The sequence below is a fragment of the Macrotis lagotis genome, chromosome 1 (genome assembly GCF_037893015.1).
Source record: "Macrotis lagotis isolate mMagLag1 chromosome 1, bilby.v1.9.chrom.fasta, whole genome shotgun sequence".
In the NCBI taxonomy this organism is placed as follows: Eukaryota; Metazoa; Chordata; class Mammalia; order Peramelemorphia; family Peramelidae; genus Macrotis; species Macrotis lagotis.
The window spans coordinates 310602958-310627989 of NC_133658.1; positions in this window are offsets into that span (position 1 = coordinate 310602958).

The window sequence follows — 25032 nt, forward strand, 5'->3', positions numbered from 1 at the left end:
CTACAGGGAAAAGTCTCCTAAAGCTTTGTAAATGAGAAATAATTCATGCATGAAGACAGTCTGTCTGTGGAGATATTATTAAATTTCTGCCCTTTCTTGATATTAGAAAAAATAAAACAGAAAAGGAGAGGGTTCCCTTTTTCTTCATCCAGAGCTTCATAATAAATACAAGAATGGCCCAGCTTTAATTTAAGAAAATGCATATTTTCTCATATATAGAGAGATAGTAGTATGAGGAGAAGAGGGGCAGCAGGGCCTCCCATGGACAGAGTTTTTATCATTTGTTAATGAGAGATAATAATTGCCTCCAAAGCTGAGGCATTATAGCTAAAGAGCTTGACTGGGTTTAGGGACCCTAAGAGGAAAAAGTCCCATGGTTTATATTCCATAGTGGAAGAAAAGGATGAAGTGAATGGGACCCATTTTCAAAAATCTAATGTGGAGGCTGGCAGTTCATTCATTTATTGAGATGATACAGTATGATGTAGAGAAGTAGCTCAGCATAATAAATAGAAAGCTGACCTTGGGCAAGAAGATCTGAGTTCAATTTCTGTCTCTGAAGTATCTCAGATTCCCTAGTAAAATATGAAATCTTGTCATTAAATAAATGAATGAATGATCAGGTACACAAACAAATAAATGAGTGAATAGATAAATAAATAAGTGATAGTGCAATGGATTGAGCATGGGGGCTGAAATGAAGAGGACTTGAGTTTGAAACCTAGCTCTCCCATTAACTGTGTAACATTAGGAAAATCACTTTTTTGTCTATGTATCTCAGTTTCCCCATTTGAAAATTGAAGGCATTGGATCATAGATCAGAAGGTGGAGGGCCTTGAATACCAGTTTAAGGAATTTCCAATCCGGTAAGCAATAGGAAGTCCCTTGATTCTGTATGTAGCACAGTTCCTGTTACACAAGTGCTTAATAAACAAATGTTAATGAACAATATTGGAGTTACAAAAATCAATAAATGTTAGTGGACAATAACTGGTGTTAACATGTGAGAATAAATTAGAACATAATTATGAATTTCTATGGAAGAAAAACGTAAGATAGATTCTTAGATATTCAGGCAGCTTGATGGTACATTGATTAGAGTGTGGTACTTAAAGTCAGGAAAACATAAGTTTAAATCTAGCCTAAGACATTTATCAGCCGGGTGACCCTGGGTAGGTTACTTAGCCTCCTTCAACCTCATTTATCTTATCTGTAAAATGGGGATGATAGCACTTTCATTATCATGAGATAGTATTTGTAAAGTAATTTTCAAAGGCACATACCAGCTGTGTGATCCTCATGTAGCTGAATCTGCTTGTTAAATATTAAGTGTTGCAACCTCCTTGGTACAAAGACATAGAAAAAGCATACTTTTCTATTGACTCTGAGGCAAAGGTTTCTAGAATATTTGGCACACACACACACACACACACACACACACACACACAGACACAATTTATTTGCTGCCTTGAAATAGTCTAAAGTTTGCCCCAGTCTCACCTTCAGTGACAATAAGTTGTGAAGGGTCAAATGTTTGCATGCCATCTGTTATCCATTCAGAGGGGAAATTATTTCAGTGTCAATTTTATAGAAACCCTTTGACACTAGCCAGCCCAAAGTATTAATGTCCAAACATATCACCCGCTGGAGCTGCAACAGCCATTTGAAGATTACATGTTTAAATGATCCAAACAGAAAAATACAGCTTTTGGATTTAGAGTGGAAAGCTGAAAGGTTCTGTCATGGGGAGAACAATCAATCAAACCAACTGGGCAGGGGGCAATGGGTAGAATTAAAGGCATTGCTTTGTTCTGTTCCTTGAGTATCTTGGGACTGGGGCTTCAGCATGATTTCCAAGGCAATGTCACATCATTTGTCAAACAAACTAGCAATGTCACACTATATTACACCGCCATCCAAGAACACTCCCCAGCCAAGCATGCATCTGAGATTGGAAATGGATCTTCCCTGGAATTGAGTTGCTACTCTCAATTTGCAGGGTGAAAAATATTCCAGATATGGGTAGTAGGCAGATGCTGATGTAAAGTGGATTTCCCCCCTCCTACTAATGAAACAGGTATAGCCCCACTATAGACTGTTTTGGCTCTTAAGCTTCATTGCAGTCAAAGTCACTGTGACACTGGTTTGCCTGCCCCATTTGATACTGCTGTTATTAACTGGCTGCCATGACACCAAGTCCTTTTCATCCCAATAGCAGGAGTTTGGTATTGTGGAAAGATCGCTGGGCTAGGAATACTGTAGATCATTCTGCTTTCTAGACCCAGTATCAACTGTGCCACTGGGGAGCTGCATGACTTGAGTGAGCTGCTTAACCTTTTTCAGCCATGGTTTCCTTTTGTGTTCAATGAGATATTTGTCCTGCTATGATGAGTATGAAAATATTCTATAAGTTACAAACTTCTATAATGAACACAGAAAGCTAGTTGGGACCAATACTTTTTTTTTTGAGAGTCTAGGGATCAGGAGAAAGGCCTGACCTGTCATTTCATGAGTATGGGGAAATCCTGCATGAGAAAACCCCATATACCAATGAAGGAATCTTAAAAATTAGCTTTTGTAGAAACTTGCATCATTTATATTTACAATTAGAGGACCTCTTTGGGACTCAGTTTCTTCATGTAAATGAGGGGGTTGGAACAGATGACTTCAGAGGTCCTTCTTAGTTCTAAATCAATGATCCTATGAATAATACATCATTTTACTATCTCAACAGCTGTATGAGGGGAAAGTTTCATTTTACAGATGAGTAAACTGAGGCTGAGGAAGATTAAATGATTTGGCTAAGGTCACCCAGCTGGGAAGTGTTTGAGGCAGAGTTTATTATATATCAAGAACATTGGATACAAAGGTAGACAAAGACATAACTCCAGGCTTTGGATGGTGAGCCTCTCCACATTAGATTAGGCAGGTCCTTAGGATTCCAGATGAAGAATCCCTTCTCAATCCATTCTTAAGATTTTACAATTTAGTTGGAATTCTCACAGTTTACACCCCCCAGGGACTTGGTCTTCAAGAAGCCAAGATTACTTTCCTGCCTGATGATGGAAAAGGCACTGAGCTCCCTGTGGTCCAGAGGAACCCAGAGGTTGAGCAAAGCATCCAGGAGCAAAAGTCAACCCTGTTTTGTTGTTCTCCCCATTGATTGTTCTCCCCATGACAACCCCAAATGTTCTTGATTATAAAACTAGAATCCCACTACTGTCAAACTATACCCTTGGAGTCAGTAAGAAAAACAATAGACTAGGAACAAATCCTCAGGTTAAATTCCTTGCTTCTCCGTGTTTTTTTCAAATAGCATTCTGAGTTTCTTTGGAAGGGAGACTTCCTCTCTGTGAATTCCCCATAGTGATTAAATCACAGGTTTGTTTTTAAGTGAAACAGAAACTGAAACAGAAACATTGTACTGGAGATTCCTACCCTTACATAGCTTACATTCTGTTGGAAGCTGACATCAGTTTTGGAGAGGCTTGGTTGTGTAGTGGATAAAGCTTGGCCCTAAAGTCAGAAGGAACAGAGTTCAAATATGACCTCGGACACTTAATAGCTGTGTGACCCTAAGTTAGTCACAATGCCTCCTAAAAAAGACAAAATTCTGCTTTAGTGGTTCAATTACTTGGGTTAGGGATTTTCCTCTTTTAAATTTAATCTGTTCTAGGAAAATCATCATACCAACATAAAGTTTTGAGTCTGGATTTCCTTACTTCTCTAAAACCTTGGACATTGGACTTGGCTCAGATAGAGAGTCTAGGCATACTTTTTCTGGACAGTTAAGTGTGTTTCTACCTAGAGAGAAACCATAACCAACTTTGCCAGTGCACAGAAAATGTAGTCAGGCCGATAGTAAATTGTTTTTATCTCTGGAGTTCTGTTATTGTACTATCATTATCATGATGCTAATGAAATGTAATAAAATGTGGCTTGGAAACCAAGCTCATCTGCAGTGAAGCTCCAATTAATATGATTAAGATATGGCTGATAACAGCCCTTTTTATACATTAAACTGACATCAGATGCACATTCTACCTTTTATGGATTATAGCAGCAGAGCTAATGTGGTCAAGTCGACTTAAGTTGTGACCAATTAACTGCTGGAGCCTGAGCTCAGCAGAACGAGGGGCTGAATAAACAAAACAGGGTTGACTTTTGCTCCTGGATGCTTTGCTCAACCTCTGGGTTCCTCTGGACCACAGGGAGCTCAGTGCCTTTTCCATCATCAGGCAGGAAAGTAATCTTGGCTTCTTGAAGACCAAGTCCCTGGGGGGTGTAAACTGTGAGAATTCCAACTAAATTGTAAAGTCTTAAGAATGGATTGAGAAGGGATTCTTCATCTGGAATCCTAAGGACCTGCCTAATCTAATGTGGAGAGGCTCACCATCCAAAGCCTGGAGTTATGTCTTTGTCTACCTTTGTATCCAATGTTCTTGATATATAATAAGCTTTCAAAATATGCTGGGCACTCAGAGATAAAACTCATTTCTATCCTTCAGGAATGTACAGTCTGCTGATGGGATGGACAGACAGATGGAAAGATATGATCAATTGATAGGGAGAATGATATTGGGCTTCCTGTTAGCATCTGAGCTGAGTCTTGAAATAAAAGGGATACTAAGAATCAGAGGTAAGGAGGAAGTGTATTCTTGCCTGACCCCATTCCCAGGAGTGGTAGTCAGAGAAGTGTACCCTAAAAAAGATTGCCAGAATATAGTGAGTTGTGTTGTGGATAGTGAGGAGGACCCCAAGTTAAGGGGATAGTTGAATGGCTTACTTGGGAAGGAACTATGCCTTCCTGGTACTCTGGTACAATATGCAAGTTAGCCTAACCTAGTGTGGCTCTGAGGTTGGACTACAGGTAATAAATTTGAGTAAGACTATCTGAGTTCACAATTGTGTGGATAGAAAAACTATCCATATTATTGTCTAATGCTAAGTAGAATAGTGGCTTTTACTTTTCACACTTTCAAGTGGAAAACTCTTGGAGATTCCTTGCTCTTAGTTCATATTCCTTCCTTTCTCTGATGGAACTTCCTGGGGGACTAATCCCTCCTTACCCTACATACAATATTACAACCATAGCTTAATATCTATAAGATCCTAAGATCTATAAATTTTTAATCTCATTGGAACATATAAGAAACCACTTGTCTGCAGTCTAGTGAAGTTTTGGGGAGGCTTCCTTCTTATAAACACATTATTTCACAACTAATGTACTTAGCATTTCATATTATGTCTTCTCCATTAAAATCCTCCAATGTCCTCTGATGGGATCATTATAATTTTTTTTTTTTTGGCAAATGATTTGGTTAGTGATTTGCCCAAAGTCACTGGGGCTGAATTTGAACTCAGGTCCTCCCAGCTCCAGGTTTGAGCTTATCCACTATACCACCTGGCTATCCCTGCTAGTGTTATTAATATACCTGGAGTTCAAACCTCAGTAGGGGGAATTAAAAGTTGCAAGGCCAACTAGGAGTTACAATAGATAGAGTGACAGAATTGTAATCAGAAAGACAAATTCAAATGCTGCCTCAGACACATCTGAGGGAACCTGGACAAGTCATGTAGCCTGTATTAACTTCAGTTTCTGGGGATGGGGATAAACATGGGGTTAATAGTGCCTTCTTACACAGAGGATTGTTGGTAGGATCGATTGTTTTGCAAACTTTAAAGCACTATATAAATGCTAGCTAGTTATTATTTTAGTATGATTTTTAATATGAAAATGTACATTTTTAGTGCCAGAAAGTACTGCTTTCCCTGGCTCATGGAAATATATGCCTAGGACATAAGAAGCATTTAATAAAAGCTTGTTGGTATCTATGTCAAAGCTTATGGTAGAAAGAAAAAAATTGTTAAACACTATTTATCAAATACTGAGCTGTATTGAAGATAAAAAAAATTTTTTTAAAGTCCCTGCCCTCAAGGAACTTATATTCTTTTGTTTTTCCTTCAGGGCAATGGGGTTAAGTAAATTGCCCAAGATCACATAACTAGTAAGCATCAAGTATCTGAGATCAAATTTGAACTCAGGTTTTCTTGACTCAAGGGTTAGTGCTCTATTCACTGAGTCATTTAGCTGCCCTCAAGGAGCTTATTGTCTAATGACAGAAACATCACATATAAGGGTGTAACTTTGGACCAGAATGTAACTGAGATGGTGAGCAGGGTTATAGGGGAGTGGTAAATTGACACATCCTTTCTGGGAAAGATGGTAGAGTTGATTTGACCACAAGTCCAGAACTATAAGGGATGGAGAGAATCTATTGACAAGATTTCTGTTGAGACTTGAGAGAAGACCAAACAGTGGGGAGTGAGGGAGTTAGTAACATAGGTGGGATTCATTTTTACACTTTGTAGGAAGTTTTGTTGATGAATAGGACAGGGGAGTTGATAGGGGATTAGGGATGGGGGATGGGGCAAGTTGCAATCTACCTTGATAGCCGAAAAATAAAAGTCCTAGATTGTTTTGAGGTGGGTTTAAGGTGAACAAATGCTTTCCCTTAAGGCAAAGTTTTTCCCCTCTTCCCCAAAATATCTTCCCCACAAGCACATCACAGTACCTGAAATTCCATGAACCAAAGTCTGTGAAAGACTGGTTTCAACCTTTACAACAAACCCAGATGGCTTTCCCCACAGAACAATAATTCCCTAAGGGAATGGGACACAAAAGAAGTATTTGGACCATCTAGTCAAGGCTAAAGACAAAATGAAGGTCATTGGACTCAGATTTAGAGCCAGAAATAATCTTTGACATTACTTAGTCCAATTTTTCATTTTACAGATTAGAAAACTGGAGCACAGAGAGGATGAAATTTAGCAGAGCCTGGTGCAGGTGGTAAGTAGGAGAGGTAGAAAATGAATTCAGATCCCCTGATTTCCATTATAGTGCTCATTCATGATTGTGCTAATGATTGACCCTAATAAAACACATGTTTGAAAAGAGTAGAGAAGAGGAATTTGGTACAAAGATAGGAGGTGGGTTGGACAGGACCGATGCAGGATTTTGTTTTCCTTGACTAAGCAAATTTACTACAAGGCTTTTGTTCCTTCTCTTTCAGTAATGTCTTTTGGGACGGTGGGAGGGTCAAGTGGAAGAGAAAATAAATGTTTACTAATTGGAAAAAAAATTTAAAAAGAAAGACAAGGAATTCTCTTTGGGGTTGTGCTTTAGCTGAGAGGGCTAAAAAGAGAAGAAGGAAGACTAGAAAGAGTCAAGGCTGAAATACTCAGTAAAGGAGGAGAAGGAAGTTCCTTTTTTCACTATTTCTGCATGGAGGTCTGGGCTGTAAATATACTCCATTTCTGGGGACTCCAGCTGACCATATTCTGACCTCAAAACCTGGTGCCCTTGCATTGCCAGCTCAGCCACTCTCAAAACATTGACTCCCCAGGGTGTAGAAGCTCGTAAATCATGGAATGACAGGACCTGGGACTCTCAGCAGAACACACACCTTGTGCCTCAGGGACAGATGGCCCAGAAGAGCATCTCTGTTCATTTCGTGATGTTAAGAGAATGTGTGATCACAGTGAGCAGCCATTATGGAACTGAAAAGAAGAATGAAGAAAGAAAAATGAAGGTTGTTTCCTACTTTCTTCTTTTTGTTCAACATGGCCCCAGAATTACAAGTTGCTCAAGAAAGTTTTTATCAGTTGCATGTGATTAAATACCTAAAGATGAGAAACTCTTTTTTAAAGTATTTTATTTTTTCCAATTGCATATAAAGACAATTTTTAATATTCATTTTTCTCTTTCCCTCTCACTTGTACCCCCTTTACTAAAAAGGTAGACAATTTGATATAATATGTACAATCATGCAATAGGATACATTTCTATATTATTTGTGTTGTCAAGGAAGAAATGGATCCAAAGGAAAAAAAGTCCCCCAAATAAAGTAAAAATAGTAGTCTTTGATCTGCATTCATACTTCATCAGTTCTTTCTCTGGATGTGGCTAGCATTTTCTATCATGAATCCTATCATGAGTCCCACATGAGTGGAATTGTCTTGGATCATTGTATTGCTGAGAAGAACAAGCCATTCATAATTGGTCATTACACAAATATTGTTGTTGCTGTATACAATGATCACCTAGTTCTCTGTTCATTTCACTTTACATCAGTTCATATAAGTCTTTCCAGGTTTTTCTAAAATCTACCTGCTCATTATATGATAGTATTACTTTCATATACTATATTACATATGCTTCCATTACATTCATATACCACAACTTATACAGTCACTCCTCAATTCATGGGTTATCCCCTCAGTTTCCAAGATTTTGCCACCACAAAAGCTACATAAATATTTTTGAATATATGAGTCCTTTTCCCTTTTTAATAATCTCTTTGAGATACAGACCCAGTAAGTGGTATGGTTAGACCAAAGACTATACACAATTTGATTGCTCTTTGATGATAGTTCCAAATTCCTATCCAGAATGGTTGGATCAGTTCACAAATCTATCAATAATGCTTTGGTGTCTCACTCTTCCCAAATCCCCTCAAATATTTATTCTTTTCCTTTTCTGTCATATCAATATTAATTAATCTGATAGATGTGAGGTAGTACTTCAGTTGTTTTATTTTGCATTTTTCTCATCAATGTTTTACAGCATTTTTACATGACTATAGATAGCTTTGATTTCTTCATCTGAAATTGTCTTTTCATATCCTTTGAACATTTATCAATTGGAGAATGACTTGTATTCTTATAAACTTGACTCAGTTCTCTATATATTTGATAAATGAGGCCTTTATCAGAGATACTTGCTATAAAATTATTTCCCAACTGAGAAACTTCTGATATGTAAATGACTCAGAAGTGTGAAAATGAAAGAGAGACTGATAACATGTGAGGAATTGAATTCAACAGATAATCTTCAGACTTCTTTTTAGTCATTGTTTCAGTCTACACTCTACACCCAATTAAAGGTGCTGATAATTTGTAAAATGACAAGTTTGAGTTTAATAGTAGAATGTAAGCTCACTGAGGTCAGGAACTGTTGTTTTTGTCTTTATATCCCTAAAAAAGTGAGCACAAACGTAAGTGCAAGCCCTGGCCACGTGGCATGGGGGCCTATGGTAAAGCACTAGGGCCAAGCATGGAAGCACATGGCCTAGGAAGGTAAGAAAGATTCAGATATCCTGGAGAGTCGAAGATAGAGTCAAGAAAGAAACAAGAAGGGGCAGAGCTTCCTCTTAAATACCCTTCTGTAGTAGGTTAGACAAAGGGTTTGCTTGGGGAGTGGTTTAGCACCTGGGCCAGATATTCTCTAATGGGCAAGCTAACTACTGGTCCTTTTTTCCCAACGTGCATGACCTCTAAGTTCAACATGCAATTTTTTTGTCATGCATCAATGGGCAAGGCCAGTAACTGGGAACCAGAAGCTGGGTGAAGGAGGAACTGGGAGACAGGATACAAACAACAGAGGTCAGTTTACATCTCAGAAGAAGACTTTCACAATTAACAAAATTTAGCAGCATAAAAGATCACAGAATTTGTTTCTAACTATAACCTTTCTACATTTATAATTCTCTGCATCACTTTGGGCTCACCATGATTTCCTTCCCTCAAAGACTGCTTTTTTTTTTTCACATAAATGAAACTTAGAAGGTACAGCAGACAGAAGGCTAACTAAAGGCTAACTAATGCTATCCCTGGTGCTCAGTAGTGCATTGGCCATTGATAAGATGAGAGCTCTGAGAGCTAGGAATACTGATTCATGGTCCCATGAGGAGAAATGAGTACCTGTAGGGGGTGGGTGTGGGGGATGGTCAACTCTAGCATTACTTACTCTTTCTGAAGTGTGACTTGGGATAGTGGCTTAGAAAGTTGTGTTTTTGAGTTCCTGGGTAAGGTGCCATCTGAAAATCAGATGGCACCAATTCAGTTTAATAAATGTTTAGTAATTATCTACTGTGTAACAGACATTATGCTAGGTATAGAGATTAAAAAAATCCCCAGTGATACAAGTCTTGCTTTCAAGGTGCTTTTAATCTAATGGACCTTAGTAAATTCCTAAATAATATCAATTTAAATATCTATGGCATTCTCTTTTACAAAAAGTACTTTCCTTAAACAACTCTGTAAAGTAAATAGAGCCAGTATCAATTTCCCCATTTTCTAGATGAAGAAATATAGGTTACATTATTTATCTAGGATTACATTTTTAGTAATATATCTAACTGATATCAGATCTTCTGGCACCAAGACAGCTCTTGACCTAGTCCATCACACTGAGGGTAGACAAAACTTATCTTCTTCAGTGCTTTTCCCTCTCCTAAGTCTAACAGGATCTTTTCCATCCCCAGAGGACCATTCTCTCTATTGACTGCTAATTTTCCAATAAAGTTTTGTTAGTCAGCAAGCATTGATTAAGCTTTTACTGTGTGTCATGACAGACAAAACTACAGTTGTGGTACTCAAAGAGTTCACTTTCCATTGGGGGAGACAAGTGACTATTTCTATATAATATATACACAGTATAAATAGGAGGTAATCTTAGAGGGAAGGAACTGGGTAAGGGTAAGTGAATGAGGGAGGAAGGGAGAGAAAGGGTCAAATGGGCAGACCTGCAAAAGTTGAGATCTGAGTGGAGTTCTGAAGGAGGTCAGAGAAACCAGAAGGCAAAGGTAAGAAAAGAAAGCATTTTAGGTGTGGGAGGGCAGCCAGTAGAAATGCACAGACTTGGAAGTTGGAATATTGTGGGTGGACAGTAGGTCTGTGTAATCAATCGAACCTAAGTGTATCTGGAGAGAAGTTATGTGCAAGAAGACTGGAAATGTAGGAAGGGGTCAGTTTGTAAAGGGCTTTAAATTCCAAATAGAAGATGGTGTCCATCCAAAGGGTATTTGCATTTTGATAAGGGACTCTGGAGGTTGGAAGATGTCTTCAAAACTCTGAATACTTCTTTAATGGTGGAATTTAGGTACTGGAACAAGTAAGGGGGAAGCTATTTGGGGACAGAATTAGGGGTGTGTGCTAACCTCCTGGAAGTCCCCAAGGCTCTATTTATGGGTAGCCACCTACTCTTCTGGCACAGTCAGCCGTGTTTGATGTATCCTTGGGGCATCAGATAGACAGATTGGCTAGAACAAGAGAAATGAAAAGGAGAAAGTATTTCACTTAAAGTTATAAGACGAAAGCTTGAGTCCTGGCTCTGACATTTCCTGTAGACCAATCATTTCACCTTTCAAAAATCTTTCTCTTTTGTATTTATATTATCTTTTTCCCAGGGTTGTTGTGAAGGAAGCCTTATAGTGCTCTGGCAATATGATCTGCGAGCTGTGAACTCTAGTATAGCCCCTTGGATGGGGAAATTGAGGCACAGAGAGATTAAATGATTTATCTAAGGTCAAACAATGAGCTCATGGCTTTTCTTGTTTCTCTTGCTTGGACTGATCTATAAATCACAAAATGTAGGAGTGATGGTAATGAGGAGCACTCCTATCTGTGGGGCATCAGGTGAGCTGTGTTTGAGGAGGAGTGGATGGTAGCTAGTGAAGAATCTTCCACACTATATTTCATGCCATGTCACAGGTCAGTCTATTCTTTAGTGAGAATTAAATGATTTATAGCACTGAATCTGTAATTATAAGCATCTTTCATAGGCTTCTGCAAGAAAAATGGCACAGATCCTAAAATATTCCACCAGGAACCAATATAAGTTTTTAAATGTTGATGTATTTTTTTTTAAAGAAGGACACAAGGGATGGAAATTTCCAGTAAAGCTGTCATTTTTCATTAACATACTAGGGAAAAAGTAGCAGTCCATTGCGTGCAATTTATCTTTGTTCCTTTGTATAGGTTTTGCCAAGCCTTCTTAAATTCCCTTGGTAAATATCAGCTATTACAGCTCCTTATTAAAACCTGAGAGCAACTAAGCATAAGATCAAAGAAAACTCAGCTCCAAGCAGAGCAGCATGACTGTTAACAGGAATGTTTGGGCAGAGCAGGCTGCAGGGGCAGGTTGCTGGGTTATATTTTCCTACTTCATAGGTCTGATTTAGAAAGGGGGGGAAAAAAACCTTCTATCAAGCAAAGTACATAATTCATAACGAGAAACAACAAGGCTCCTTTTCATTAGCTCTTCTGCACAGCTCACACCCAGTCTGCCACTGTCTGTGTATAAACTACATTGTAGAAAAGCAATCCCTGCATCATACAAAACACAGAGCCCGGGTCCACTGAATGCCAGTCCCTTGAAGGGCAATGATGATTGGAAGGTTTTTAAAAGCCTGCTGATCCCCTTCTTAAAGAAGGGCTCCCACTCTGCCCACAAATGGATCATTTCCTACCCTTTATCTCACATTAGATTCAAGCACTCTCAGTCTGCCTGAATTAATTCTATTCTTTCCTTCGGGATATGGCAGGGGCAGGCTGGGGACTGTATAAAGGCATTGCATCTGTGAGTCACTGGGCCAGGTTCCTGGTCAGCCCGCTCAGGAGGCTGAGATCCAACATAAAGTGGTTCAAGGTCATGAGGGAACAAAGGCTGTCAGAGGAGTCTCTCCTTGTTCCTGGCCTGTCCTTGACTCCAACTCCATGAGTGATGATCAAACAGCTCAGATGATAAAGCAGCTTCCCCAAGAAGCAGCCAGAGGGCAGGATCAAAGGGTCCTGCCAATAATGGACCAGTGAGTGGAGGCGCAGCAGCCCTGGTGTCAAGCCCAAGTTCCCAGTTCCCCTGGCTTTGCTGAACCTTGACCCATGAAAAAGTCATGAGTGAGAAAGAACGAAAGAAGGAAGAGAACATGAAAGAAAGAGAAGAGGAAGAAGGGAGCAAAGGAAGAAAGGAGGGAAGGAGGGAGGCAGAGAATGGAGGAAAATAGTAAATGAAAGGAAGGAAGCTGATGGCGTTTGAATACAGACTGAAGCATACTTTTTTCACTTTATTTTTCTTGAAGCTTCTCTTTTTTGGAGGGGAGTGGTTATGTTTACTTTTTTAAATTTAAAAAAAAATTTAATTTACTTATTTAAAAAATCCCCCCCCCAGCTATGAGCAAAAACAAGCTTCAATATTTACTTCTAAAACCTTGAGTTTCAAATTCTCTCCCTTTCTCCCACCCCACTCCCTGTCATTAAGAAAACAAGTTACTTGGTGTATATATGTAGCCATGAAAAGCATTACTACAAAGGGAAGAAGGGCAGAAAGAAGGAGGGACTGAGAGCAGGAAGGGAAAGAGAGAAAGAAAGGAGGAAAGGAGAGAAAAAAGAAAGAAGGCATAGAGGGAGGGGGAAGGAAAGGAGAGTAAAAGAGGGAAGAAGGAAATAAGGACGAAAAGGAGGGTGGAAAGAGAGAAGGAAGAAAAAAGGGAAGGAGGGAGAAAGAAAGAAAGGAGGAAGTATAGAAGGAAGGGAAGGAAGGTAGAAAGAATGGGGGGCAGTTAGTTGGCACAGCAGATGGAGCACAGGCTCTGGAGTCAGGAGTACCTGAATTCAAATCCGACCTCAGACACTTAATAATTACCTAGCTGTGTGGCCTTGGACAAGCCACTTAACCCCATTGCCTTGTAAAAAACCTAAAAAAAAAAAGGAATGGAGTGAATAAGGAAAGGAGAGAGGGGAGGCAGAAGGAAGAAAGGCAGGGAGAAAGCAAAGGGAGGGAGGAAAGAAAGGGGGAAAAGGAGAGAAGAAAGGAGGTAGGGAGAGCAGAAAGCTAGTAAATACAAGAGGTCAGATTTTAACTCAGACCTTCTCAACCCCAGACCTGGTACTTTGTCTAACGTGCTACCTAACTTCCTCAAGTAGATATCTGATAGTTCCAGCTTGAGTATGTGGGAATGATTTTTAATTCCAGTATTAGAGACATTTGCTGAGGAGGCATCTAAAGGGAAAATGAATGTCTAGGTTCCTGAGCTATCTCTGACTACTCCTGGTTTAAGCTTTAACTATATTGCAAAAGTTTGCCTAATCATAAAGTAGCATCGAATGCATAGTCTGTGTGACAGTTATTTTGCATTTATATGATGTTATTCCTTTTCTTTGACTTCTTTGACCATGAGTAAAGAAAGGGGGAGGGCAGTAAAGTGGTACAATGGATAGAATACCAACTCTGGTCTCACTTAATCTTTACTTAGTTGTGTGACTGGGGGTCAAGTCACTTAACTTCCTTGCCTTACCAAAAAAAAAAAAAGGATAGAAAATAGATGCAGTTAAACTATGCTTATGTAAATCTTTCTTATATGATTAGGGTTTTTTGAAATACATCATGAAGAGAATTCAATTCAATAAACACTATTAAGCCCCAATAATGTACTAAATCCTGGAGATATAAATAAAAGTGTGTGTGTGTGTGTGTGTGTGTGTGTGTGTGTGTGTGTGTGTGTGTGTGTGTGTGTGTGTGTGTGGTGTGTGGCTGTAGCCACGCCATCTCAGCAGCAGGCCCTGGCCACTCCCTGCAGTGGTGAAATGTCTTTCCCTGTTTCTCTTCCTCCAGGAGAGGAAAAGTAACATACCATATTCCAGATCATCTTCCTCTTTGGGACTAGGCAGAACTGCAAATGGTCACTCTGACTGACTTGAGTTTTTGATTTCCTTGACTTATATATGTCTTTTTAGGCAGGTTCTCATCTTATGTGTTTTCAACAATTGATTTATAAAGAGGCTGGGGCGGCATACAAGGGAGTGATCAACATGGAGGCATAATGTTTTGCGGAATCAAAACCAAGCAGAACTACTGATGACAAATTGGAGAGAAGACAGTGGTCTTTTCCCAGTGAGTAGGGACTTAAGCTAGGAGTTTAGTTGGATAAATCCACATATATGATTGAATGGATGATGATAGGATTAATTGTCATTGACTTTTGGGATAGAGCTGAGGGATGCAGTTAGCTGAAAACCATGGAGCATCCCCTAGTATTAGATGGAACACATAAGTAAGCATGGAAATACCTCATTTTTTGTTGTTGAACAGAATCAGGTTAGTAACAAGCAGCACTTCTGATGGGATAAAGATATATTGTAGTTAACTCTTTCTTGTGTATTTTATCTTCTGTGGATAAATAAAGAAAATATGTTATTAAAGAAAGAACAATTTGGAACCAGTTCCATCACTTACTATCTTTGTGACTTTAGAATTTTTTTTTAAGCCTTCTAAATATTACTTTGTCAAATTGGGATATTGGTATCTGACATTTCCAAATCACAGGGTTATTGTAAGGAGCATGAAATCATTATAGATCCAGAGCAAAGAGTGTCCTCACAATCTATCTAGTTTATATTTTATAGTTGAGGCACTGAGATGTAAGTGACTTACTGAAGGTCACATGAATGGTTAGAATTAGAGATAGAATTTAGACTCATGTGATAAAATCATAGGATAGTAACTGAGAAGTGCCTTAGGAGACATTTAATCCATTCTCCTTATTTAAAAAACAGAAGAAACTGAGGGTTTTCTTGTGAGATTTTTCTTACTATAAAGCCTGTGCTAGTTTTGCAGTATACATTTTTAAAAATAGTTTTTGCAAGGCAATGAAGTTGCCCAAGGTCACACAGCTAGTAGGCTAGATTTGAAATCAGGTCCTTCTGACTCCAGGGCTGGTACTCTATCCACTATGCCATCTAGCTATCCTCACATTGCTTTTAACAAATAAGATAATGTAGGTGAAACATTTTATCAATCATAAAAATGCTATATGCATATATATAGATATATGTTATTGTTTTTCTATCAAACGCTCCTGCATCTTTGAGAAGTAACTTGAGAATTTTTCTATTTTACAGGTAAGGAACCATCTCTTAGAGGCAAGTAAGAGACTAGCTTAAGGCCATTCAATTTGTCTAGTCTATATCTAGAATTCATTTATCTTCGGTTCCTCTATTTTCTTCTCCTTAGTTACCTTACCTTATTTTATTCATTCAACATTTATTAATTTACTCAATCAATCAATCAATCATTAATAGTCATTTTGAATGCAAAGCATTATTTTAGGAATTCTGAAACTATCTTGCTCATCATTTCTTATAGCCCAATAGTGTTTCATTACAATCATATATTATAACTAATCAATTAAATCTTGAGCAAGTACCATCTATATCTCTAATCTATCCCAGACACTGATGAGATAAAGTTGAAGAAGATCCAGTCCCCATCCCAGAGAAGCACTGAGTCTGGAGGCAGGAGAATCTGAGATCAGAGTCATCCTCAGACACTTACTATGTAGAAATAGGCATGTCACTTAGCCACTCTTTGCCACTGTTTCCTCAACTAGAAAATGGAGAGAAGAAGAAAACATAGTAGATACTACACAAATGTTAGCTATTGTTGCTAATAGCTGGGGAGACTTCTTATATAAAATAATGAGATATCTTCACTCAATAGTTGTATAATTAAAAGCTAAGTTGAGTGGTCCTTATGCAGATATCAAGATGTGAAATGTGATGGGATTTTTTTGAGGCAGCTAAATGGCACTTGTCCTGGAGTAGAGAACCTGAGTTCAAATCCGGCCTCAGAGACCTGACACTAATTAATTGTGTGACCTTAGATAAGTCACTTAACCCCATTGCCTCACCATCATCTCCCAAATGTAGTCTTTTCACATTTCACATAACATTTGGTGAGGATATTTTTAGCCACCAACTTATTTCTGAACAGGGATTGTTTGGATGAAAGAAATGAAAGAAATAATCCAGGAAACAAAAAATGTTACATCCTATAAAACCTTGAATGAGACTGAGCCAAAGGATCAAATTTTCCTAATATGGAAGGCAAAGGCCAGAATTTTTAGTGCTAATGGAGAATGTTACTCTCAGGTAACCTCCCAGCACCCCAGTAAGAGCTACAACAGGAAAAACACTGCTCAATTTTGGAAACTAAATGGGAAGCTCAATAGTACATGGGAGGAAAACAGAAATCTGTAAACAGCACTTTCTATTTTAATAAGCCCAGGACTTCACAGATCATTTTCTGTAAGTTGACAATCAGAACTGACATCTACACAATAGCATGCTACTCTTTTTAGTGAGCCCATTGTTTCCTTGCTAATAAATGGAGCAGTCCAACAGAATCCACATCTCATTTAATTTCTTTCTAGGGGATACTGGCACTAAATCACCAGCAGGTCCCAGACCTCTGAATTTTCTTGCTACAGGATTAATAAGCCCTCTTTGAAATGTCTGGTATCTTCTCTTCCTGATTTGTTTTTTTTCCCTGAGAGGTCTAGGGCAGAGAATTGTCTTGGTCAACTTATAAAGGTTAATGCTGTGAGGGTCAGTGTCCTGAGGCTCAGAGAACAGGTTCATGTTGAACCCACCTTAATGTCACCATGCTAAATATTGAAAACTAGGATGGCACAGAGTAGACAGTTAGATTCCATATTGGAGAGAGTACCAGATTGGTGATCAGACAGGACTGAGTTCAAATCCTGCTTCAGATGCTGAGAAGTTATGTGACCTTGAACAAGTTACTTAACCTCTCTATGCCTGAAATTTTTTCTTTTTTGCAAGGCAATGGGGTTAAGTGGCTTGCCCAAGGCCACACAGCTAGGTCATTATTAAGTGGCTGAGGCTGGATTTGAACTCCTGGCTCCAGGGCCAGTGTTCTATCCACTGTGCCACCTAGACGCCCCTGAAATTTATTTTTAAAATAAAGGGGTTGGGCCTCACAATCTCCAAGTTTCCTTGGGCTATAAATCTAAGATCTTTTGATCCTCTGTCCTCATGGACCCATCTGAAGGGGGACCCCTTAGACCCTACAGACAACAGCTTGCTTCCCTTCTTTCCTGTCCTCAGATGAAAATCTTGCCTTCATTTGATCTCATAGTACCTTTTACTCCTCTAATGAATTTGCATTCACATTTGTGACATATTCGGCAAAAATAATTTACCAGACCTATAAGGTTCTGCAAGTTGAATTCAAGGACTCTAGGACTTATTTATCTTTGAAATAATGATTCATGGCTGAGTAAGTTGTGGTATATGATTGTGATGGAATACTATTATGTTATAAGAAATGATGATCAGAAGGCTCTCAGAAAAACTTGGAAAGACTCACATGAACTAATGCAAAATGAAATGAGCAGAACTGGAATAACAATGCAAATAGTAATAACAATATTGTATGATGACCATTTGTGAATGACTTAGCTGTTCTCTGCAATATATAATGATCTAAGACAATTCAAAGGACTCATGATGAAAAATGCTAATCACCTCTAAGAAAGAAATGATGGAGTTTGAATGCAGATTGAAGCATACTTTTTTTCACTTTTGTGGTATGTGTTTTTTTGTTAGTTTTCTTTCACAACATGATTAATATGAAAATAAGGTCAAAGAAGATTGCAGGCATGGGGATATCCTTCAGTTCACAAATTTTCTCCTCTCAAAAATCTCTGTGAAACTGATAGTTTAAGCATTATCTTATCTTGCAGACAAGGAAATTAAAACCCATAAAGGTTAAACTCAGGATCACATCTCTAATCAAGGAACAAGTATTTATTAAGTGATTACCACATGCTGGGTGGTAAAATGGATAGAGCACCCCTAGAGTCAGGAAGACTTGAGTTCAAATCTGAACTCAGACACTTACTAATTGTGTGATCCTGGGCCAATCACTTACCTCTATCTCAGATTCCTCATCTGTAAAATGAGTCAGAGAAGAAAATTAACAAAGCATTCCAGCATTTTTGCTAAGAAAATATCAAAAGGGTTCTTGAAGAGTTGAATACAATTGAAACAATGGAACAGCAGCAATAAATATAGAATAAATACAAATAAAGGAGAAGTAACTGGATACAAGGTAGTCTGGTAGAGAGAACTTTAGCAGTTGAAGGAAGCAAGAAAACTTTTTGTGGAAGCAGCTAGATGGGTCAGTGGAAGAGTACTGAACCTGGATCAGGAGTTCAAACCTGGCCTCAGATATTTGTGACTTATTAGTTGAGTGATCCCAGACAAGTCAATTAACTCTGATTGTTTCAAGGAGGGAAAAAAAAAAAGACTTCAAAAAGAAAGAGAATGATTCTTTGAGGCAGATGAGGAAGGAGAACATTTAAGTTGTGAGGGACAGTGAAAAGACAAAGAAACTAGTTTGGTTAATTGGTAGAATAGAGAAACTAGGACTCAGAACCAATTTTCTTGACTTATCTCTTGACTCTAAAATTAGTTTTTCTTTCTTTTAATACACAACAGAGGGTATTATGCATGGGAGGCTTTTAAAAATATTTATTGACTGGCACAATGTTTGACTTCCATGAAAAAGTACATATAAATTTCCATGTCCAAGCCCAGATATTTTGTAAATCTTATAGTTGTTCTTAAATGTGAATTTATGTAACTTAAATTTCAGATCACATGATGAGGTTTGTAGGAATAGATCAGGAAATGAGTACTGATCCTGATAGAAAAACAGTTGAGATGATTGAGGATTTGTTGGTCAGAAAGTGCATATACAGATATATTTAGTTTTTTTCCCTCCATAAAAGTAGTGTCCAGATGCCTCCAAATGGTAGGGGTAGAGGAGTGACCCTGGTTTTCAGACTTACCAAGTACAAGCTCTGGAAAAATTTTTTAATCTAATTCTAAAAACAGGTCCCATCTGGGGACCAGCCTCTGTAGGTTCAAAAAAAAAAGCTCATTCTTAGCAGGCTGGCCCTTAGGCAATGAATTCATTGGCTATGACAAACTATGAAGCTGATAAAAATGCAAAATGTCCTTAGGGCTTGTGAAATTCCTTTTCCTTTCCAATTCAATAAGTATTTATTAAGAGCCTATTATGTGACAGACACTGTACTAGGAGTTAGGGATGAAAAGATGAGAATGAGTCTTCTCTAAACTCAAGGAGTTTACAAACATTCTACTGGCAGAGGGGGATATAAGACATAGACAATCCCAGAATTGACATTTAATTGATATAAGGAACTCCCAGATGAGGAAGCCTCCTCTACTAATGCAGGTTGAGATCTTCCTTGTAACTTGTCTCTCAGGAGTTGCCTAGCCTATGACCTGCAATTCTCAAATGCAGCCTGAACCAGATTAAAATGTAATTGGGAAATAGTTAATAAAATAAATAAATTAATTAGAACATAGATAATGTTAATCAATGAGTTTACAAGTCAATATGGTATTGTTCTAGAGTGTTTAGAACTTAAGGCTTATCCTGCTTCACTTAGCCAGTGAATGACAGATGGGACTTGACCTCAGATCAAGACCAGCTCATTATCCATCATGCCATGCTGCCACTCAGACCCACCGTATCAACAGAAAACACATTCATAGCAAATACAGAGTGATTTTGGAAGGGGGGGAAGAATATTAACATCAAGGGAAGTAGAATCAAGTAAGGTCTTGGTTAGGAGGTGGCCTTGGGGATGAGTTTTCAAGGTAGCTAAGAATTCCAAGAGATAGAGGTGAGAAGATAGAGAATTCCAGGCATGGGGACAGAGAATCAATGTTGTGGATAGGGGGATATCATGGATAAGAGAGCATATAAGAGATCATTTTGACCAGTGTATAGAGTATATAAGGGGAATAATATGAATTCATCCTGGAAAGACTGAGAAGAACCAGATTGTTAGGGGTTCTCTAATTACCAAAGGAAAAAAATTATATTCAATCCTAGAGAAGACACTGGAACTTCTTGAGGAAGAGAGAGGCACAGCTAGACCTGTGTTTTAGGACTATTTCTTTAGTTCTTGCTCAATAGAAACTTCTTTCCCCAGTTTAGAGCTCAAAACCATCGCACTCCCTCTAGAAGTAGGAAGAGAATGGCTTCTGGGAATCTTATACCCAGAATTCACAATTACATTTTGGACCTTTTCCCCTGGCCCTGTAGAAATCAATCGGAATATCTTGTAATCCCCAGAAACCTCATGTATCAATATGATAAATACTTTATTAAGACAAATTGAAAGGTGCTTGGAATGGCAAGAAAACAATATCAGTAAGAATGAAATTGACTGTGTCTTCAAAATAAACAACTGCTTACCACCGTGGGAATCATTTCAAAATCAACTGTCTATACAGAGTTAAAGTGTTTGGAGGAAAGGTCAACATTAATACCAAACCCAAAGAAAGGCAAAGACATAAAGAAAATATTGCATTCTTCAACCTATTAGAACATGGTGAGAATAGGAAAATGAATAAAAGTAAAGATATTGACTCTGATTCTCTTTTTTTAAATCTTCACATGCTTGATGTAGATATCTCCCCCCAATTTATCAAAGGACTTGAGGTCTTTCATTTACCCTCAACCTAATTTAGTTCATTTGCTGAGATGGCTCAATCAGGGTGTGGCTACTGCACTTGTTCTAACTTCTTGGAGCCTCAGATGAGAATTGGGTAAAAGGTGTTACCCAAAGATGGGAAAAAACTTGGCAAGCCCTTACACCAGATGAGCTAGTTTTTCTTGAATACTTCATATGCCCATATCAGCATGTGAAGACTTCCCCAAATAGAATGGGCCAATGAGAACAATTTGTTCCAAAGGTCTTGAAGGTATCTGAAGCAAGTATTGTGGGACATTTAGACTCAGAACTTGGTCAGACATCGAAGACACAAAGGTCATCCACTGCATCCCAGTTATTGCCAGTTGTCCTGACTTTTTATATTTCCACTGGACTTTGAAGACTCTAGAAGAGAGAATGAGGCTGATGACTGTACAACTTTGTCTTATTTAGATCTAATACATGTGCAAATAAAGACATAACTCTGGAATGTCACTGTCTCTTTGAAAACAAAGGACTAACAGCAACAGCAGCAACATTTTCTTAGAAAATTTTGGTTGATATAAAAAAAGTCTCCCCAATGAGGATCCCAAAAGAACTTGGAAATCACCAGGTCAGCCAAGGGCAATGGCAATTTTGATTGCAAATTCATTTTCAATACATTACAAAGAAGACTGATGGATGATTAAAAGTTTTACAAAAAAGTAAAAAGCAGGAGAAGAAAATAAGACTGAAGAAATTTTAAAATAAGCTCCAACTAAAGCAAAAATATACCAAAAATATTTCTAGATGAAACTAGAAGAACAATGTAACCAGATGTGCAATGAGATAGATTTGTCGGAATTTCTATAGTGAATTTGTCTCATCATTGACGAAATTGGAACTACTATGTATTCTAATACATCAGTGCCTCTTGTACATCAGTAAGACTTTTAATTAAGAAGTAAAATTAAAAGTAAGTTAAGACTTCTCTTTTCCTATCTTTATAATCCACAAAGGGAATCAAATACTTCGATAGAATCTAGGAGATGCAAAAAGCAGCAAATTCTCCTATGCCTGAATAGGTTACCCTATGGAAAACTTTCTTCTAAAGGTTTACAACAGTCCAAGGACTGAATATTGCACATCCTTGGGGTTCCAGAAAAAGGTGCTATGCAGCCATTTGAGGGTACTGAGGTATTTCTATGGTATCTGATTAATCATTTGTTAAACACCTCCTCTGTACTCATATACCAATAAAGAATTGCAATTATTCACTTCTTTTTTCATAGCTAGAATTCATTATCTCATCTCTATTAGAAGGAATTTTCTTCTTTGAGTCTCAACTCAGATTCTACCTTCTCTATAAAACTACTTGTCATCTCCCCCCACCTCAAATGTTTGTGCTATTACCATTAAATTTTCATTAGACTATATTTATCTGTGTAGGTCTTATATCTGCTCAGTAGAATGTAAACCTCTTCAGGGAAATGCTTCAATTTTGTCTTTATATCATTAGTGCCTAGAACAGTACCTTGTATCTATAGACTCCAAATTGTTGAATTGAATGACTTAGAACTGTATTAGATGACATACAAGGCATAAACTTTGACCAAAAGGAGCCTGCAATTCTTCTATTGATTCAGAGTATGCCCTCATGAGACAATAATAAGATAAAATAGTACATAAGGAAATGTAGACAATAAGTACCTGAGGATTTCAGAGAAAGAAATGATTAATCAGTGCTGCATCAGTCAGGAATGGGACTAGACTAATGAGCAGAATGTAGAGAGGTAGAGAGGAAGGCAATGGGATTATAAGATTCAACCTGCTTGAGTCCAATAACCTATTTTATTGGTCTAGCCACTTTCCAAATCCCAAAAATGTAAAACAATTTTTCCAAAGTAACTAATAAAAGAACTAGAATTCAAGTCCAGGTCTTGTGCTCTTTTCTTTATATCATTGTTGCCTTTTCTCCAGTGAAATGATCAAAACTATGGAGATAGAAGTGATCAATGAACCAATAAGGAAGATGCTTGGATGTGTGAGTGTCCATATGTATGTGTGTGGGAGGATTTCCACCTCATTTCTCAGGCATCCAGAAGAAAACAAATACCTTCCTACCATCCTCCAGAACTCCCTCAAGAGAAGACAGTCCTTCCTTTCCACCTGACCTCTGCTCTATATGCTACCCAGGCCACTGCTGTGATGGAGTGAGCCACACATGCTGAGACAGGAGCAATTTTAGAAATTCCCACTGATGCTTTGAGAAGTCCTAGTGCTTAATGGAGGTTCAGCTCCTTGAGCATGCCAGCAATATGCTTTAAAGGCAGCATCTTAGGCCTCCTCAGCACAGCACTCACCGGAGAAAACAAATTACAAGCTGAAAATTCATTACGTTTGTGGAAAACCTGAATTTATTTAGACAAAAGCAGATGGAGAGAATGGATAATCTCGTTACATTTCAGCACACTCCACTTTATTCAGAAGAAATGAAACATAACGCATTATGTATCCTTTCTCTCCATCTGCTTTCCCCTCAGTAAGCTCAGGTTTATTATTAATATAATGAATTCCTCCTGCTTTTCTCTCTTCTCCATTAGCCCCAACTCTTAATTGAGTTTTGTTCACTCTGTCCTTTTTCACACTCTTTCCCTTGTTACTCCTTTCCCCAAACCCCAAGTCATTTGGTAAGTCTTAGCTTCTGTTACTATGCTAATTCTGGGAAATGTCTTAATCAAATTATAGTTTTGCCAAAATGTTAGGAGTACCTAGGTTCTTCTGATCTCCAAGAGGTTCCACATTCAAGACTATACACATTTCTTCTCTTCTTGTTCTTTTGTGGGTTCCATCAAATTGATCTTCTTCTGACTCATTGGGATGAAGTAAATCTTTACACTTGGAGAATTTACCATAGGGTTCATCAGAATTGCACACCTTTTCCATGTCAAAGTTGATAAGCATATTGGAGTGGCAGGGTGAAAATCATACTTTTATTCCAGCAACAGTTTCTTTACTTTTGGCCAAAATATTTGTTTCACCTCTCATTCCTTGATCTTCTTTCCCTTCTCTGCATCAAAATCCTCCTGGAAGGAATTTAGTAAGATGGTCAGCAAGCATTTATTAGACTATTATAGGCCAGACCTTGTGCCAAGTACTGGATATAGAAAGACAAGAAAAACAGTTCCTGCCTTCAATAACTTACTCATCTTCTGATGGAGGTCACATATAAATAGCTAAGTGCATGCAAGATAGACACAGATTTCTTTTACAGCATGACTTATGAAAATGTGTTTTGCATGTCCACACATGAATAAACGATGTCAAATTGAGTGTCTTCTCATTGACAGTGGGAATACAGGGAGACAGGGAGAGAATTTAGAACTCAAAATTTGAAAAAAAAAGAATGTTAAAATTGTTTTATATGTAATTGATGATAAATAAAATATTAAATCTAAATTTTGAAAAAGATATACATAGAGCAGAAAGGCCTCCCATGAGAAATGGGACTTGAGCTAAGTCTTGAAGTCAGGGCAAGCAAGAGCTGTAGATGAAGGAATCAGAACCTTCCAGTGATGAGGGTGGGGTAGAGAGCAGTAAGTATAAAGGTACAGAGGAAAGAAATGAAGAAACCCAAATAAGTTAGTATGGCTGAATCCTAAAATATGAGGAGAGGAATGATAAATAAGAAAACTGGAAAAATAAGAAGGATTCTGATCCTGGAGAGTTTTACATGTCAAACAGTAGTTTATGATTGATTTTAGAGGACATCAGGAAACACTGAAGCTTATAATCCCACAATAGATGTGGGAATAATTTGGATAGAGATGAAAATGGAAGCACTTCAAAGTTGTTGGGATGATTAGTGACAATGTAAAGA